This window comes from Psammomys obesus, unplaced genomic scaffold, assembly GCF_907164565.1.
Source record: "Psammomys obesus unplaced genomic scaffold, mPsaObe1.curated_primary_1811, whole genome shotgun sequence".
Classification (NCBI taxonomy): Eukaryota; Metazoa; Chordata; class Mammalia; order Rodentia; family Muridae; genus Psammomys; species Psammomys obesus.
In genome coordinates, this window is record NW_026593286.1 from 36,791,443 (window position 1) to 36,810,667 (window position 19,225).

Below are 19,225 nucleotides of genomic sequence, written 5' to 3' on the forward strand. Positions count from 1 at the left end.
TGTGTGTGTGTGTAGTCCTAGCAACACATTTCTGTATGGGACCAGTTATTAGAAGAAAGTTGAAAGAGAAAGAATATTAGTTTAGCATATTATACATTTAGTACCAGACACTTCAGATAAATCCTATTATATCACTGAGTTTAAATAGAAAAGGAGCTTTGTGGTATGAGGTTTAGAGACCTGTAGAATAAATAGAAATATATTTATATTCCTTCATCCATAGTAGCACAATTCCGTTCCAGGACAGAGGAAACATCTTCTCAACCCTCTGTTTCTATAAGCAGCAACCATGCAAATGGTAGAAATTGCACTAGGGATAAGAAATAAAGTAGAAACTTTTTGATGGAAATGGAAGCACCAAGAGAAGAGAGACAATTTGAATGTACGGGTATGCAGGAAGCCCCTGAACAGATTGGAATCCTCCCTTGTCAATAAAATGCTGTGGGAGTTTTGTGCCAAAGGTCCTTAAGATTTATTTTTGCTTGCCAGTGTCAAAGACTGACTTTAAGAACAAGACAGAGTGAGCCAATTTCATGTGTTGTTATCAATACCAATGCAGTATTGGGCAGACACTTGTGTCAGGGTAGAAAAACAGGGGTTTGTGGAGTCTGTAAGTCATGGAATAAAATTATTACCTAAGCCATAGGAAAAATTATGCATAAGTGAGTGAATTACCTATAACCACACGTTCCAGTCATCAATTCCAGAGTGATTAGTTGAGAGAGAGAGAGAGAGAACTCACTTATCTGTGTATAAATAGCTACCAGCACTATATCATTATTTTCCAGTTTCCTGGAGTCTAAGATTTATGAGCACAGCTGAACAAGCCACCACATATGCATGGCTATTGCAGAGATACTGCTTTTCAGATAATGTTTTAGGCTAAAATCTTCCGACTGCTTTATTTTCCTTGATTCATTTTTATTATTATATTGCTCAACAAGCTTGCAGTGGCTTCTGAAGCCTGTGCTTATAAATGTGCTGAAAGGCACTGAGGACATTTGAAATTGCTCAGGTGGAGAGAGTCCATCAAGCCGCCTTTTAAATTCATTAAAGCAGGGAAAACTTACATTTTGTAGTGAATGACTATTAAAAATTTTGTTTCAGATAGTATTTATAAAGACTCTTATTTTACCTTAAACCCATAAGTAAGTATACTGCCTTCCTCCTCTTTCTTTCTTGAGTCAAAAATCTCACTATACGACTAGCCTCAAGCTCACTATATTCCTCCTGTTCCATCAACTCTTTTTCCCCCCACACTTTGTTAAGACTTTCAGAAACTGTTTCAGGAATCAACTTTTGTTGGCACAGTTCTGTTGGCAGAGCTTGCAAGAATCCAGAGCACAGATAAAACACTTCTACTAAATTCAAGCTGTTCGAATAGGTTAAGCACATCACAGGGACATGTTCTTATGACCAATTCTGCTCTTTTTCTTCTTCCTCCTCCTTCTCTTCTTCTTTTGTTTTTTTTACTTTCTCCTAAGAAATGCTATCAAATCCTCGTGGGAAAGGAAATGACAACACACTGGTGTATATTGGAGAGAGTCAGCTTTGACGCAGAACAGGAGACGTTGGACCTTAAGCTCCAGCAGATATAGATGCGGCAGCAGAGGACCTGCTCATGTTCACAGCATGAACACCTGCACTAAACAAAGTTGTGAACATGTGTATGACAAGGTCAGGGAAGGTCACAGCCTGACAAATGTGGATTTTTAGAACTACAGAACCAAGAAAAACTCCAAAGGGCCCCTAATTCTGCTTGTCTTTCCTCTTAGTCTTATCTATCTTATACAGATCAAGTCACATCAATTGAAATGAAGAACTACCAGGAAAGAGATCAGTTGTAAAAAATTTGCAATACTTTTTAAATAAATATTTTAAACAACAACAACAACAACAACAACAAAAAAGAATTAAAAAGGAGATAACTGTAATTCTTCTCATGTGCTGGAGATGGCCTTGAACTCACTCTGTAATTCACAAGCCTACCCTCTCAAGTAGCTGGGATGCTCAGACAGTGTTTTCAAATTTAACCTGCCATGTGATTTTAACTTCATGGTTATGCTTTGTACGCATTAGAAAAAAGAGTAATAAATTTCATATAATATTTGGTAGGGAAACGGAGATATGTTGCCTATCCATAACTTTTGCCTAATTCTGGATTAACTCAGGTTACACGCAACTGTCTATCAACTGAAAGAAAACACACAGCCTTACTTAAAATGTGAACTGTGGTAATATTTTAAATGTTTACATGGAATATTTTCTTTCATTCATTTAGTAACCTAAACCAGGTACACCGGTGTTATTCCCAGTTCAGAGAACAGAAGAACGAAGCCCAAAAAGAGTGTTGATTTTTGCAAAGCCATTTAAGAACAGGGTGATGTTTATCTTATCTTAGAAGTAAGTGAGTATATACCATGTGTGTCTTTCTGCTCCTGGGATACCTCACTCAGGATGATCTTTTCTAGATCCCACCATTTACCTGCAAATTTCATGATTTCCTTGTTTTTAGTTGCTGAGTAGTATTCCATTGTGTAAAAGTACCACAATTTCTGTATCCATTCCTGTTGGAGACAAACCCTGAGAAACTTCTGACCTTTTCTCATTCCCCCCACCTTGCTGCACTTGGTTGACCAACATCCTGCTTGACAGTTGCAGAAATGTGCTAACTGTACCATGACTTCCCGAGATAACTGCAAAGTGTTCCAGGCCCGGGCCAAGAAGATTTTGTAACTTCCACCCTGCCCCTCCCTGAGTTCAGAAGTTCTAGAATGGGATTTTCCAACCTGCCCCTCTCTGAGTTCAGAAGCTCTAGAGTGGGATTTTCCAACCTACCCCTACCTGAGTGTTCTAAACTGTGCTCCTCCCTTGCCCCGCCCCTATCTAAGGTTGGCCTTAAAAGCCTGCTCCGGTTCAATAAAATTTGACTCTTGACAAGTGCACATTTGCTTGAGTCTGTTCTTCTCTCTTGCCCGTTTTTCTTTCAGGCCCGTTTTTCTTTCAGGCCTGGTCCTCTTTGAAGACCCCACGAATTACTAGTCTCACAGGTAGGTACACATTCCTGTGTTTTTGGACACCTGATTTATTTCCAAGTTCTGGCTATTACAAATAAAACTGCTACAAACATGGTTGAGTAAATGTCCTTGTTGTATACTTGAGCTTCTTTTGGATATATGCCTAGTAGTGGTATGGCTGGAACTTGAGGAAGCACTATTCCTCATTGTCTGAGAAAGCGCCAGATTGATTTCCAAAGTGGTTGTACAAGTTTACATTCCCACTAGCAGTGGAGGAGGGTTCCCCTTTCTCCACAACCTCTCTAGCATGTGTTGTCACTTGACTTTTTAACCTTTTTCATTCTGATGGGTGTAAGGACGAATCTCAGGGTCATTTTGATTTGCATCTCTCTGACGGCTAAGGGCATTGAGCACCTCTTTAGGTGTTTCTCTACCTTCAATATTGCTCTACAGAGAATTCTTTGTTTAGCTCTGTACCCCATTTTTTAATTGGATTGCTTGATTTATATGTACACCTAAAGAAGATAAACAAGAAAAAGGACCCAGAGTAAAATGATCAATCCTCACTTAGAAAGACAAATGGGATGGACATGCGAAGTAGGAGAAAACACAGTACAGGAGCCTACCACAGAGGGCCTCTGAAAGACTCTAACTAGCAGTGTATCAAAGCAGATGTGAAGACTCATAACCAAACCTTGGGCAGAGGGCAGAGAATCATATGAAAAAAGGGGGAGTTAGTATGACCTAAAGAAGACAGGAGCTCCACAAGGACAAAATATATTAGGGCATAGGGCCCCTCTATGAGACTGTTTCTCCAACCAAGGACCATGTATGGATATAACCCAGAACCTCTGCTCGGATGTAGTCCATGGGAGCTCATTAACCGAGTGGGTTTCCCTAGTAAGGGGAACAGGAATTATTTCTGACATGGACTCAAAGACTGGCTCCTTTACCTCTTCCTCCCCGTTCGCCCCCAAGAGAGGAACAGTCTTGATAGGCCACAGAGGAAGACATGGCAGCCAGTCCTGAAGATACCTGATAAGTTGGGTCAGATGGAAGGGGAGGAGGACCTCCCCCATCAGTGGACTTGGAAAGGGGCAGGGAGGAGATGAGGGAGGGACGGTGGGATTGGGAGGGAATGAAGGAGGGGTCCAGGGCTGGGATACAACTTGTGATTAAAAAATAAAACAAACAAACAAACAAAAAAAAAAAACAGAGTAATTGCAGAAGAGCACCTGCTTTTTACACACTCTGTGAGCCATATTCCCCTGTTTGAATGGCTCCTCCATAAATGAACTCCTGGATTCCTCTCATGCCTTTCCTGGCTTCTGTCTTGCTTTACACTAACATATGTGCACTTTTAATGTCCCTGAAAGCAGGAATAACACCTCAATTGTGCTTTTAACTCCCCAGCTGTCATTTGCATGTCATTCATTTTGCACTTGATGAATGAGTAATGAAAGATTTCATTTCAACTTGATGGGAAAGTTTCAGCAAAAAAGATACTAAGAAAAAAATCACACGCAGAGTAAAAAAGCAGTTCTACAAATGTAAGACAGCAGGGTATCTGAATCAGGTGATTGTTAATGAAAAATGACTTCCTTGAACAAAGATCATCAGGTTTGACCAAAACATCAAAATAATTAATGTTACGCTGGATGCACAAATAAAGTTAATCCTAGATGTAGAGATATTTAATAGTAGAGTTACTTTTACTGTAGAATACAGTATTTTATGGTATGATTTATAGCATGAAAAAGTGGAAATCACTAAATCTTCTGAGTGAGGTGGATGAAATAAAATAAAAATAATAAAAATAGAAATAATTTATAAGATATTGAATACTATCACTAAATGACTTAGGAAAATAAGCAAATTATTATTACATTTTTATGTAAAGAGCTAAGAAGTTTATGTAAAAAAGAAATTACTTTTAATGCTCCTATCAGTCTTTTTTTCCGGAAACCTGGGCATCTGAACCCAGGTTCAGATGTGTGTGCACAGCAATCTCTTTACTAACTAATATCTCCCTAACCTTCCTTCATTTCTTAAATAATGATATTAAATCAATTCTGAAAAAAAAAAACTATAAACAGCAAGAAAACAATTCTGTAAGGTAGGTTACTTTTACTGTAGATTCTGACATGTGATTTTGAAGACATCAAATTTTTCATGACATGGTTACACTCCTTCAGCATGCACACATCTTTTACAATTATTACTCCTCTTTCTGGTATCTCTTAAGGCTTATGGTATAATTTTTAAACTCTTACATTATATTTTTGCCTTGTATTTTCCCTCTTTGATTGGAGTTCCCTTTATACTGAGACCATACAAGCCTTCTAAGTTCTAGCTGCTTTTCTCATTTTATGGTTTCTTCTTATGTTTGCAGATTATTTGGAAAACTGGGCCCAACATATCCTAACTCAAAGCTCTTAGGATAGGTAGATCATTAATTACACTTGCAGGTTCTAACAGAATTTTGACTCTGGCATCCATTTACTTGTGGATTTTTTTTTAACATTTTCTCATTAAAAACAGAAGTATAACCTGTAGAACGATGATGCCCAGTTCCTCAGCCACACACGGCAGTGTGCTTAAGGATTTTATTTTCCTCGAAAACTGCTATTACATATAAAGCTCATCCATCAACTGTAATGAGAGTTGTCAAGAATATTTAGTGAGAAATAGCTGCTTGATATGCTAATAGCAGCCCCTTAGTGAATTCATTTTGTTCTGCTCCTTGACATTAATGGTTTTCATAATCTAATGAGTGATGTGTGCAGCAGGAGAAGGCCATGGGGAAAGACCATATAAACTTACAGCAGGGAAAGTCTTCATCAGTGTTTGCTCTCGTGCGGCAGAATGCATCTCCATGCGTCCACATGCTGCAGCCTTTACAGATTTCTGCTTTCGGCTGTCATTTGGCACTGGGGTTATCGTTTACTCAATGCTCATTTGCCTTCTTTATCACTGTGTCTGCTTGGGCTCCTCAGTGCTTCTGTTTAGGGAAAAGCAGTGAGGAGATAGTTTATGTCCTCATAAGTGCCTGATAATTCTAATTCTTTAAGACACTACTGATTTACAAGAAAACAGCAGTTGCAGCCAGAGAGGTGCTGGTGGGATCAATGCTGATTTGATTAGTTAAGTCGAGAGTGTCATCTTCAGTGCTCCACTTTCTAGAGCTATGTTTGTGATTAATTTATGCAGACTTCCTTTGTGGTATGGTTTGAAAGTAGAATAGATGCATGTTTGTCAGAGACAGTTAAATTAGATGCTGAGAATGGACGCTTGAATAACTTCTCAAAATCCACTTTCAGTCTTTCAACTTTATAGGCGTATTACTCTAAATGGAGTCCACTAAATCAGTAGTTATGCTTAGTAACTTTTGTAAGTACTCACAGTCTGGTACATGCAGACCAACTACACCACGAGACAGGGGCCCCGATGTTTCTCGACAGGTTAGAATTTTAGTTTTAATCAAGGTGTTTGAGAGGGTGATTACAGCTCATTTAAAAGTAAGTACTAACCACATTTTATACTAAAATTAGAACAAAGTCAGTTTTGTTTGAGAATCAAACATTGACATATTTGTACTTTTTGGCCAAATATGCTGTGCATTATAGGAAAATAGCATATTTTTAAATATATACAAGAGATACTCATTATTGATTTAGAGGAAAGGGGAACTGGGCTTTAAAGCAGAGGAAAAAAAATCAGATTCTGACCAACAGATATTTGGTCAGATTTTTCTCAATTATATGTTTAGAGTGGGTCTTATTGCATAGCTTAGGCTAGTTTTGAACTTGGGATAGACCAGCTTTTTATTCTAGTTTGCTGGCAATTAAGAAAGGTACTATCACCCATTGCTTCATGTTTTAAATTAACTGAATAAGTTCACTTTATATGCATTAGCATTCACAACAAACCACTTTTTCTTCTAGTCATACAGCAGATTTTGTATTTTTGTTTGGTTGTTTATATTTTTTGATTGATTGCCTGGGTGTGCATTTGTGTGCTTTTGTGAGAACACATGCCATGGTGCTTAAGCAGAAATCAGAGAACTATTTTCCTAAGGAATGTGTTCTTCCCTCTGTTCTGTGGATCCTGGGGAATACATGCAAGCCTTCAGGCTTGGTGGCTAGTACCTTTACTCAGTAGGCCAGCACTTGTGTTTTCGTGTAGCAATATCGCAGTTGAATCAGAAGCAGTGACGGCGTTTTCCCTTTCCTTTTATGCAGTCTGCCGACCTGTGCAGCACGTTTGGGGTGAGCAGACACAGTGCTCACCACTAAGCAGTTTTCAGTGTTTATGAATGGATGCCACTCATAGTCCCCTCCTGAAACCAAAGCTGGCAGCCCAGGGGCACTGGGTGGACTTTTGGTATTGTAGGTTTTTACATAAACTGGAGAAAAAAAAATGAAGAGATTCTATGAAGGGATTTGTGAGGTTTAAAGAAATGAAAGTTCTTAGAACAAACCTTGTATATTTGTGCTCACTGCATTTTGTCAGATTTTTATTCACTTAACAGGTGTTTGCTAAGTGCTTACAAAAGTGCTGATTCTGGGTTAAGTGTGATTATACTTTGCTAAATAAATCTCAGGGATTTCCATTCTCATAGTATTAGAGTATTTATTTATCATTCTTATCCGCTGACTTGGGTTATCTTTCCATTCGTCTTTAATATTTTCTCTAATTCCCTTAAACAATGTTTTGTAGTTTCATTTACAATTATTTCAATTTTTTAACTTTGTTTATTCTTTACTATGTAAGTTTCTATGCTATTGTAATCTAATTTTTTTGTGTGTTGTTTACTGTAAAAAACAGAGCAGTTTTAAAATATTGATTTGGTGTTGTCTTTGCCATACTCATTTAATAATTCTGAAGTGTGTGTATGTGTGTGCATTCCTAAATACATAAATACAAACTTCTCATGTTATATAATGTTACTCGTGTATATATAAGTTTTCAGGGATGAGTATTTTGGTATTGGATAACCAATTGGTGCGTTCTTTCTTCCCGTATCAGCAGTTTTTAATTGTTTATAGTTCATTGTGTAGGGCCAAATCTTTGTGAACTTTCTCCATCCGTGTTCAGCCATGTTTAGGGAGTGGTGGCGATGAGACTGCGTGGGTGTAAATGTTGACATTCCTAGCAAACAAAAATCGACAACAAGCATCTTTCTCCTCTGGGACTTACAGTCTTCTCGTCTGTCCTTTCTAAATGGCCCCCGAGCCTTAGATGCTGCAGTTTACTTGTGGTTGTTTCTGTTAGGACTGAGATCCACAGCTTTGCATAGACAATCTTGTTGATTGTCTATGTGTTCCGCCTCCTTACACAAGAATCATTTTCTTAAAGAGAGATAAGGACTAAACTTATTTGGGGTACAAGGACAAATATTTACAATGTCATTACGGATTATGCTGGTTTAATACATGGGCAGTTTCAGGTTCTTCTCCAAGATCCATGACTTCATGAGCCCTGGGTATTTGGCTAGGTTTCTCGTACCATAGAAGTAAGGATGTCTGTCTGTCATAACAAATCATACTATCAACTGTGTACCTATGATACCTGTAATGCTTAAAAGTTATTATATAAATTTCCATACATGGTTAAAATAAAATTTCTCCTTCTGGGCTTACAATGCTCCCTCCAAGAGCCATAGAACATCTAACAAAAACCGCAACAGCAGTCTTGAGAAGCATGACTATTTGAGTTGTTTGTCAGAGTTGTCCGAAAGATTCTCAGACATTATTATAGGCTATTGCCCATGTTTTTTCCCCAGAGGTAGAAAGTAAGTCCCTATTATTAAAGACACCATACACTTCAGTTGCTCTACTGTTGCAATCCTCTTGTTATTTTATTTGATAGTAAACTAATAGTGTAAATCTGGGCATGTCAAAGAGACGCTGCTAATATCTTCCTTTCAGTAAATAAGAGAAAGTGCTCCCCCTACAGAAAGAAACTGGAGACCTATAATGAGGCTGCTAAGGTCTACAAGCACAAATCTGTAAGCAGAATTGTGAATTAGGGAAACGAAAGTCGTGCTAATGATGTGTCACACAATGTGCAGAAGATATATCTGCACACGGTACGGATACGTAGTTCAGATGGGAGAGGAATAAATTACTGCTGCTTTTATTGTTTCTGATAACTACTGGAGATCTCAAAACATATTCTTTTGGATAAAGAACCGCCCTATTTCCAAATTATAGGACAGAGGTCATCAGTGCAAGGAGATGCTACAGTGCAGGGAGCTAGCATAATTTTATTCCTTTCTGCTCCATTAGTCTGTCTGGCTGATTGCTTGGTTCTGTCTTGCAGAAGCTGAGCTCTGTGATCATTGTTTACTGATGGTTCAAAAGAGAAGAAATTTATGAGTCAGTTTGATTGCTAATTTGTAGACCTTATCTATTGTGTTAACATATTTAATTGTTGATTTCACTTTCAATAAGAAATGTTGGCTCACGTGGGACAATTAAATCCATTTTTTTTTCGTATTAGCTCTATAAAATACAGGTCTATTGCTTCTAGTATGTTGGCTTAGCCCATGAACTATGTAATTCAATATAGAAAGTAATTAAGTTTGCTTGACATGACTACGTTTCCACAAATTCATCAGGCTCATTACTCATGTTTCCACTGTATTTCAATCTCTTATGGTTTGTTTTTGTTAGTGGCTTATGAATGATGTCACATGCCATAGAAACCTAGCTTGTAGGCAGTCTAAGAATTCCCAGCTAGCACTGAACTTCTTTGATTATTGTAATTTCTTAGGCTACTTGTTTTGAAAGCAATAAAATAAACTGTTAAAATTAACTGATTCTTTTTCTTAAGGTCTTTATTTATGTGCATATATGTACATATGTTATATATACATGAGTGCCTCTGTGCATGTACAGCACATGTTTATAATGCCTTTAGTGCCAGGAGAGGATATCCGATCTGCTTGAGCTGGAGTTGGAGGTAGCTGTGAAACCCCTGACATGGATACTGAGAAGAGGACTCTGGCCCTTGGGAAAATTAGAAAGCACTCTTGACTGTTGAGCCATCTCTCTAGCCACACGGGTTTTTCTTAAGGACTGGAAAATGTTGGAAACTCGTTGCTTCTTTGCTCTCAGCACACATGTTAACCTCCATAAGTGTGTTTTTATTCCCAAATCATGAAGTTACCTTTTTTTCATACATTATGTGCTATACATGAATTGTTTTTATCTTTTTCTTGTTCAGCTATGGCAAAGCAAAATGAATTAATGAGAGTGAAATATGCAGTGACTATTATAATCCAAGAGGCCAACCAAGGTATGCCCTGCTGCTTCTGCCTCTGAGCAGTTTAAATGATAGTGTCAATCTTTAGATATCTTTAACGTATTTTATTTCTTTATTTTAGCTCACGGTCAGTATTGAATGTGACACACGTGCCCTGTGAAGGCTAACACTACATATTCCTGAAGAAGTGTTAGGACTGGCGTTGTGTGCATTATTTGCCTATCCTCCACTGGTCAGTGCAATGCTAGTCTCAACTACGGCTTGCTTTCCCCTCACAAGCTGATGCAGCAACTGTCTTTGCTATGGTGAATACCAATCTCCAGTTGCTTGTTTTTGTCTTTTAGAGCTTATCAGGACTAGCCAAGATCACCGTGGTTTTGAGTTATCTCCTTATTATTAGGGCTATCACATTCTTTGCTTTGAGCTTAATTATAAAAATGAATATTGTATAGTTACTTCTCTTTGAGGGTATGCTCAGCTCAGTCAGCCGTATTTCCTAAAAGTTTGTTCAACCTATTCTATCTGTGTATAAAATTTTTCTTAAGAGTATGTATTTTTTTAAATGTGTGAACATATGATAGATTATAAGTATCCTTCTCTTTAAAAAGCTATCTATTCATATATCACTCCTGCTGACTTTAAACAACTGTGACTGAACACTGAAACAATGGAATTGGCTGTATTTTAATGTACATAATTTTATAAGAATTCATACTAGAAGATAGATTAAAATTATTAAATATGCATTGCTAAAATATATCAATTCATAGTCAAACAAACACTGAGATGAAAGAATTTCTATCTTACTCTGAGAATGTTTTTAGCTATTAGTTTCTTCATCTTCCTGTAAATTCTATTACTGATAAATTGGCAACATAAATGTTATTTTTAAGATTACTCTTTTGTGTGTATGTGCGTGTAAGCATTAATGTTGATAGGTATGCCCCTATGCATGTAGGTTTACAGGAACATGTGTACACATGCTTGTGGAAGCCAGAGGTGGACATCAAGGGTCCTCTGCTATGACTCTCTACCTTTTTATTTGAGACAGGGCTCTCTCTAAACCTGGAGCTTGTCTATTTCCCTAGATACAGTGGCCAGAGAGCTCTACGTGTTCGTCTGTTTCGCCCTACCTAGTGCTGTAGTTAGAGATATGTGCAGTTGTGCTCAACTTTTCCATGGTGCTGGGGGTCCAAACTCAGCTGAGCATGCATGCCTGGTGAGCACCTCACCTTCACTGACTGAGCCATGACCCCATCATCCTATGCTTAATGTTCTCAACCCGTTAAATCCTAATTTCAAATTTAAAATTCAGCATTGGCACATTTTTTTTTTTTTCTGTGAGTGGCCTCATCTTATTAGCTCCTAAGAGGCATTGGAGTCTATGTCACGTGGATGTACTGTCTCTTCAGTAGGTACTGATACTGTTAACATGTTTCTTGTTCCAGGACTTTAGGACTCTCTAAATTTGCAAAATGATAGACTGTGAAGGAGTCATTTACATTGAAATTGGATATTTATTACAGCAGGCAGCTAATTTTTAAAGTTCAATAGCTCTCTAGAGGTTCTCATAGGAGATGTAACTACCCCTAAGTTATCACTTTGTAATAAATATGGAAATGAATGTTCTTCTATCTTTTTCTTCTTACTGGACAAGAAGTAAAAGTGTAGATATCTCTACAGCATCAGCATCTGGGATTAGATGAGGGAGATGTGCTCTTTACAAATCCTTCTGTAAGACCAATGGATGCAAATTCAGTGGCTCACTTACTGACTTGCTTGGTAGATGCAGAGAAGATTAATTCACTTCCTCCACGATTGATCAAAAAATATAATGTGACATTAAATTAAAAACATTTATTTATATGAGGTTATAAACAAACACAATGTGTTGTATTTTAAAGTCGCTTTGCCTAACATGCAGAGCCTGAGGTTAAATCCCAGAATAAAAATACATATGTTGTATGCGTATGAAAGACATATATGTATATGAAGTATGTATATATGCAACACAAATGTGTGTATAAAATAAAAAAATAAACATAATTAGAGCCTTGGCACCTGGGGAGATGGCTTAGTGGAGAAAGTGTTTGCTGTGCTAACGTCGGGATCTGAGTTCAGATTCCAAGAACCATATAAAAGATGAGCGCAGCATGCAGCATTGTGGTTTTCTAAGCCCAGAGGTGGAACATTTCTTGGGCTCACTGACTGGCAGTCTCAACAAACTGGAGAGCTCCAATTCAGTGAGAGACCCTGCCTCACAAAATAATGTAGGGAGTGAGAGAAAATGCATCTAATGTCTGCCTCTGGCCTACACATGAGCACACACATACACACTCACACAAAACAAAACAAAAATAGGCTCTTGTTTTTAGGGAGATAAACGGTGGTTCATTAAGAATCCCCCTATCAGTGGATTAGGGGGGTATAGGGGAAAAAGAGGGAAGGAAGTTGAAATGGGGAGGATACAAGGGAGCGGGCCACAGCTGGGATACAAACCGAATAAATTTTAATAAATGACCCAAATAAAAAAGTGAAAAAAATAACCAGGCAAGACTTAAAAAGCACAGTCAGCCAAAGAGAACATGACACAGTTGTATCAGTTTATCACACTTTCCAAAGTGAATGAAGTCATCTCAGCTGGAGTGTGGGAAAAGACACCTGACTTTGTCAGAAATTATAGCCTTAAGTGAGGATGTTTTTGTTCAGCATATTTAAATATAATGAATATTCATATATGCATAATGAGTTCATTTTCAATAGCAATAATACTATCGTGATTTGTTAGTGTTTTAATTTTATGAACATTTTCACCATCTTATTCTGGTAATTGTGTTTTTAAAATTATTTCATTTACTTTTTGAGATTATAACATAATTACATAATTTCCCTATTCCATTTCTTTTCTTTAAACTCTCTCAGGTATTCTGCCTTGCTTTATTTCAAATTCATGGTTTCATTATTTGTTGCTACATATATATATTTATATATGTATATGCATATGTTATATATGTGTGTACATATATGCAGAAATAAAAAGAAGCAATTGTAATCACAGTTATATAAATACATTCACAAGATCCATTAACAGCTATTCAGATGTAAATATTGTTACATCCTTATGAATGAACTCTTTAAAACCCTTAACAATCTCCTTATATTACAAAATTAAAATTTTGGCTGGGTTCCAGAGCTGTGACTTCTACATTAAAGTCATTATTTTTTCTTTTTCTATGTCAAATCTAGAAACTCTATTTTATAAATTACATCTGCAGTGTGGTTTTCATATTCATATATATATATATATATATATATATATATATATATATATATTGCTGCCCTTTGACATCTGACAGCATCTTTTCTCAGACTTAGAAATATCAGTTGAATTTCTTGGGTCCACTGTTTTCATAATACAAAAGCCAATCATTTGCAAATCAAATATAATCATTTCATTCCCCTGTTGCAAAGCTCTAGGGCGTTCTGACCCAGGGTAAAATCTGAAAGTGCTTTTCTCAGGCTTTAAGGCCCTTATATGTTTCTTCTCTTTCTATACTGGTGATGTCAACACCTGAGTTTCCAGAGATGGTGATCCTATTGTCTGGATAGATTTTATTTCCCTTCATACTAAGTAGAAAAAAAGAAAGGAAGAAAGGAAGGAAGGAAGGAAGAAAGGAAGAAGTAAGTATGAAAGAAGTGGAATTTTATGTGTTCCAGGAAGCTTTTTATTTACCTTTTTAATCATCACTTAATTTTTCCTCATATAGTACAGTTGTTAATTTGTATTTATAAGCACATGGGATAAATCTTAGAAAGATCTGTCATAAGTGAACATGTGTTGGATGAGGCTGCATCCCCAGGATGGCATACAATCTTTTACATAGAATACACTCAGGAAGAAGCTGTTGAAAAAACAAAATCTTCCTAAGAGAGAGAGGTGTGTGAGTCAGCTAGGAGCTTTTATTCCTTGTGAAAGATTAAGCTTTGATTCCTTGCATTTTAGGGATATGATAATGATCAAAAATCCTTCTCAGGGAGAAAGATTCAGGGAAGGGTTAGAAAGGTGGACATGGAAGATGTACATTACAATTATCTACGGAATCTGCAGTTGGGCAAGAAAGTTGTTTTCTTCCCTCAGTTGTATCTCTGTCCCTTTGTACAGTAATAAAAAGACTACTTCATCCCAGCCCCTCAGCAATAAGCAGGTCTACAAAAGCAGAAAGCAAATGGCTAATGGCATCACAGCAGAAACAGCCTTTTCCTATATTTATCACACCCTCAGGCCACTAGGAGCTCACAGGCTTTCCAGAACAAAGGTCAACTGTACTTAAGCGATGACTGGTACCATATCAAGTTTCTTTAGCCATCACAGGAGAGTTTTGTGTAAATTATTACACAGGTCTGAGCACCCTGAACACAATCCAATCAGGTTAGGCCTGGCTGTTACACATCTCCACCGAGGATGTATAAGTTCCTGGGTGTTTATATTGGAATCAGCTAGATTAAGACTAATAATTAACCATACAAAATTTATTTGTAGCTTATACTTTGAATGAACAAAATTAATTAAAATCATTTACACAGTTAGACATAACATAATTCTAAAAATGGTAAGAACAAGATAGTTACCTGAATATAATTTTTTACTGTGGAACTCATAGTACCAATTCTCTCAATAAAGAAAATTATAATGTTGATAGTTTCTTCATTCCAATGAGTGTGTATTGATTAGAATTTTATTGGAAAAAGTGATTCACAAGAACAAATAATTTTATCTCATGAAAATGCCATAATTATATATAGAATGTGGTTAATTTTTGGCCATTGGAAAAAGAAAGAGACTGTATTGACAATAATGAATGAGAAAAAGAAGAAGATATTGTTTGGAGGTGAATTTTCTCATTGTATCAACTTTCTGTTATCTATCAAACAACATAAAGTTATCTGAATAAAAATGACAAAATAGGGTCAGACAGTAGGGGAGGAGGACCTCCCCTATCAGTGAACTAGAGGAGGGACATAGGGAGAAAAGGGGAAGGAGGATGAGACCAAGAGGAGATGAGGAAGGGGACTACGGCCAGGATACAGAGTAAAGAAATTGTAATAAATAATAATAATAATAAGGAAAAATAGCAAAATAACAGAAACTAGTGAAATGAAACCAGACATTGAGAATCATTGTGTGAACATGGAAAGACATCACTTTAATCCTAAGTAAAGGGGTGCACAGATCTTACTAAAAAGTACATTATTTTGCTATTATCGTTTTCTAAAAATGCTTTCAGATGTGCAATGTGTAAGTAGAGCCAGAACTCTGTAGTTAGCCATTGCTTATGGGGAACTCTGATGAACGAAAAGGGAAACATGATTTTAACTCTTTTATCTCATGAATTTCCTTTAAAACATTAGTCATTTTCTGTCCTTCACATTTAGTCCATTCTCACAATATATATTGATGATTTTATTGAGTCTAAAAGATAAAGAGCATAATTGTTCTGGTTTACAAGCCACCAAGTATTACTGGTCTACCACAGCAAACTTATGTTTTCTTACTGTGCGTGCACTCTCTTTCCTTCATAGCTCTGTGCCAATGAGTTCAGGTTGTAAGTAGGAGCAAGAAGAACAGATCAGAGCTAGTCTGCTCTTCAGCAACTTCTGTTACAGGAGTGCAGAAATTATCCACTTCATGCTAAACAGGTGTCATGCATGGTTTCAGAAAACAAACCAAATCAAAGGTAATGGTGTGGGTGATGGGCTGCAGACCACAGTCGAGCCAAGGCTCTGCAGAGTCAGTATAGTTTCCTAAATCAATCTGTTATCTGAAAAGAAGGAATGAAACAAAAGAAAGAGCTGTAACATGTCAGAGTTGTGCTTGTTTGAGATTTGGTTATTTGAAATTTCCCACCTGCTAAATCATTCTTCACTTTGTCATATTTTAAGTGAATGGTAGGTAACATTCCTGGGTCCATCCCAACTGTTGCTGGGCAGCAAGAGAGTTGACATCAGAGTAGTAGCCATTGCAATATGAGTGCTGGCAGTGATTTTTCTAATCTATTCTGAAAAATGTCAACATGTGTTGTTAAAATGACAGGAATATGTTCAGAGAAATGTGCATTCCATCCTTATGTGAATATCGCAGAGCATATTGACAGAAACCTAGATAGTATAGCCTGCTATACACCTAAGGTACAGGGTACAGGCTATTGTTCCTAGGCTACAACCATCCCATCGTAACGTATTAAGCATTATAGACAAATGTAATGCAAATGATATCTGTGTATGTAATTCCAGAAAGGTGTGGTTAAAAACACACCTAGGAATAACAAATGTTCATGTCCGTGTAAACAAAACAAATAGTTTCATTTTTTCTAGGTTTGGAGTTCAAACCTCATACATACTAAACAAGTAAAGCTGCATCTTCAGCCCATGTTTCTTTGTTCATATGGGACCCCACCGAGCATGGCGTATTTGTGTATGTGGTATGTTGACAGTCTCCCACTGAACAAAAGTTTATGTAGCACGTGACTAAACTCCCTTATATTCCCATAACAATGTTGCAAAATCAGATCTCAGCATTTTAAAATGTCAATGTATATGTTTGTGCATGTGCCTTCTTGTCTAGAACATGTGTAGAGCTGATCTTAGAGGCCAGAAGAGGGCTACAGCTCCCCCGGGAGCTGGAGTTACAGGCAGTTGTGAGCTGCCCAGCATGGGTGCTGGGTCAGGATTTGGGTGCCCTGTAAGAGCAGAGCAGCACATGTCCCTAACTTGTGTATCATCACTTCAGTCCCAAGAATTCCATTTTTCTTGTCAGAGGAATTTGTCAGAAATGTGAACTGGCACAACAGCCAGATACGGGGATTGCATAATGAAAGCAAATGTCAATTTGTCTCCTTTCAAATTAGATCAAATACATTATTTTTATCCCTTCAGTTGTTCATGTACCATAGTGTGCACAATTCAAATATGTTGGTTGCTGTAGTTAAGAGTGGTTGGGCTTTCGAAGAAGCATCCAGTTCCTCAGTAATAAAAATAATGTTTAATAGTTTACAATTTGTATTGTCAAGATAGTGGATAGTAACAACGGCTGGTATAAAATCAGCCATCCACTATCCCATTAATGCATCTAACTATATAAATCTTGCATTTCACACTTTACAGTTTATTCATGGTGGGTTTGAGACAAAGCTGGTTTAATCTTGGGTAAGTGGAAAATAATTCTAAACCGCTTGAGTTTACTTTTTTCTGCTGTAAAATAACCTCATCTGTTGATTATTCTTCTGAACATGTCATGGTCCCAAACAATATGTAGCAAGTGGTTTTCAAACATTGTAATTTGGATGGATGAGAATGTTGGAAATGTTAGTACACTAGAATCTTTCTCTTTTCTAAGATTTTAATGTATTGATTTTTGGATTTCTTTAACTTTAGTTCCTTACTTTCAGTGTTTACATTTCTTAACAATAAGTATACTATAACTTGCTTCTCGTTTCTTTTAAAGGCAGAACAAAAGCAAAATGAATCACAGTCGACATTTGCTTTTAGAAAGGGCCTCTTACACCTACCATCACTCAGCTTGAAAAGAGTGACTTGGAGAACAATTGCTGTGAACTTGAAGCTTTCAAGGCATTGACACAAGATTGAAGGACTTGAAAGAAAGAGAAAATTGGACCCCAAGAATCTGCCCTGCTTATTTTCAAACAATCAATGAGAAGAGCACTGATCTGACCAGTTCTTAGCACTCTCCTTGCACAATATAGGCAAGGAGATTTTTTTCCTTTTAGCTTGTTGATTTTTTTCCCTCTGTACAAAAGTTATGAGAAAGCAAAACAAGTGAAAGAAAAATTTCAAAGACTGACTAAGATAGTGTAGCCATCACAAGACAACCTTGTGGATGTATGAGTTCAATATCTCAGGAAAAAAAATAATGAAAGTACAGTGGCATGGAATTCCTGAATAAACACACAGTGACATTCTAATCTTTGCTTGAATTGTTTTAAACTATTATTAATGAATAATTAGTTGGCTAGAAATATTAAATTTTTCTTGTCAAGTGTTTTGCTCACAGAAGGCTATGTGGCACCTATTTTTTAATCTGCCTATTTATAACTTGGCACAATTGAAATATATCTAATTGCTTTTCAGTTTATCACTTTTGTTTATATTTGTTCTAAATCTTGAAAAGCTAAACCAGCATATGAATATATTGGTAAAGCTAAAACTTTTACCAGTGTAGTTACACATTTTAGACATTATAAATGCTAGTCTTTGAAAATTCCATACATGTATACAACACATTTTGGTCATATCCATTTTCTAGTCTCTTTCTCCAATTTTATTGGACCTTTTAAAATATAACATATAATACACTTTTTTCCTTTATTTATTTATTATTTTTTTATATCAATTACAGTTTATTTACTCTGTATCCCAGCTGTAGCCCCCTCCTTCATTCCCTCCCAATCCCATTCTCCCTCCCTCATCTTCTTCCTGCCCCTCTCTAAGTCAACTGATGGGGGAGGTCCTCCTCCCCTTCCATCTGATCCTAGTTTATCAGATCTCTTCAGGGCTGGCTACAATGTCCTCTTCTGTGGCCTAGCAAGGCTACTCCTCCATTGGGGTGGGGTGGGGGGAGGTCAAAGAGCCAGCCATTGAGTTCATGTCTGAGACAGTCCCTGTTCCCCTAACTAGGGAACCCACTTGGATACTGAGCTGCGATGGGCTATATCTGGGCAGGGGGTCTAGGTTATATCCATTCATGGTCCTTGGTTGGAGAAACAGTCTCAGAAAAAAACCCTGTGCCCAGATATATTTGTGTAGAGCTCCTGTCCTCTCCAGGTCTCATAACCAAACTTTGGGCAGAGTGCAGGTAATCTTATTGGACCTTTTTAACACAAATCTCTCCCAACCTCATGGGTACATGGTCTTCTGCTGGGTCA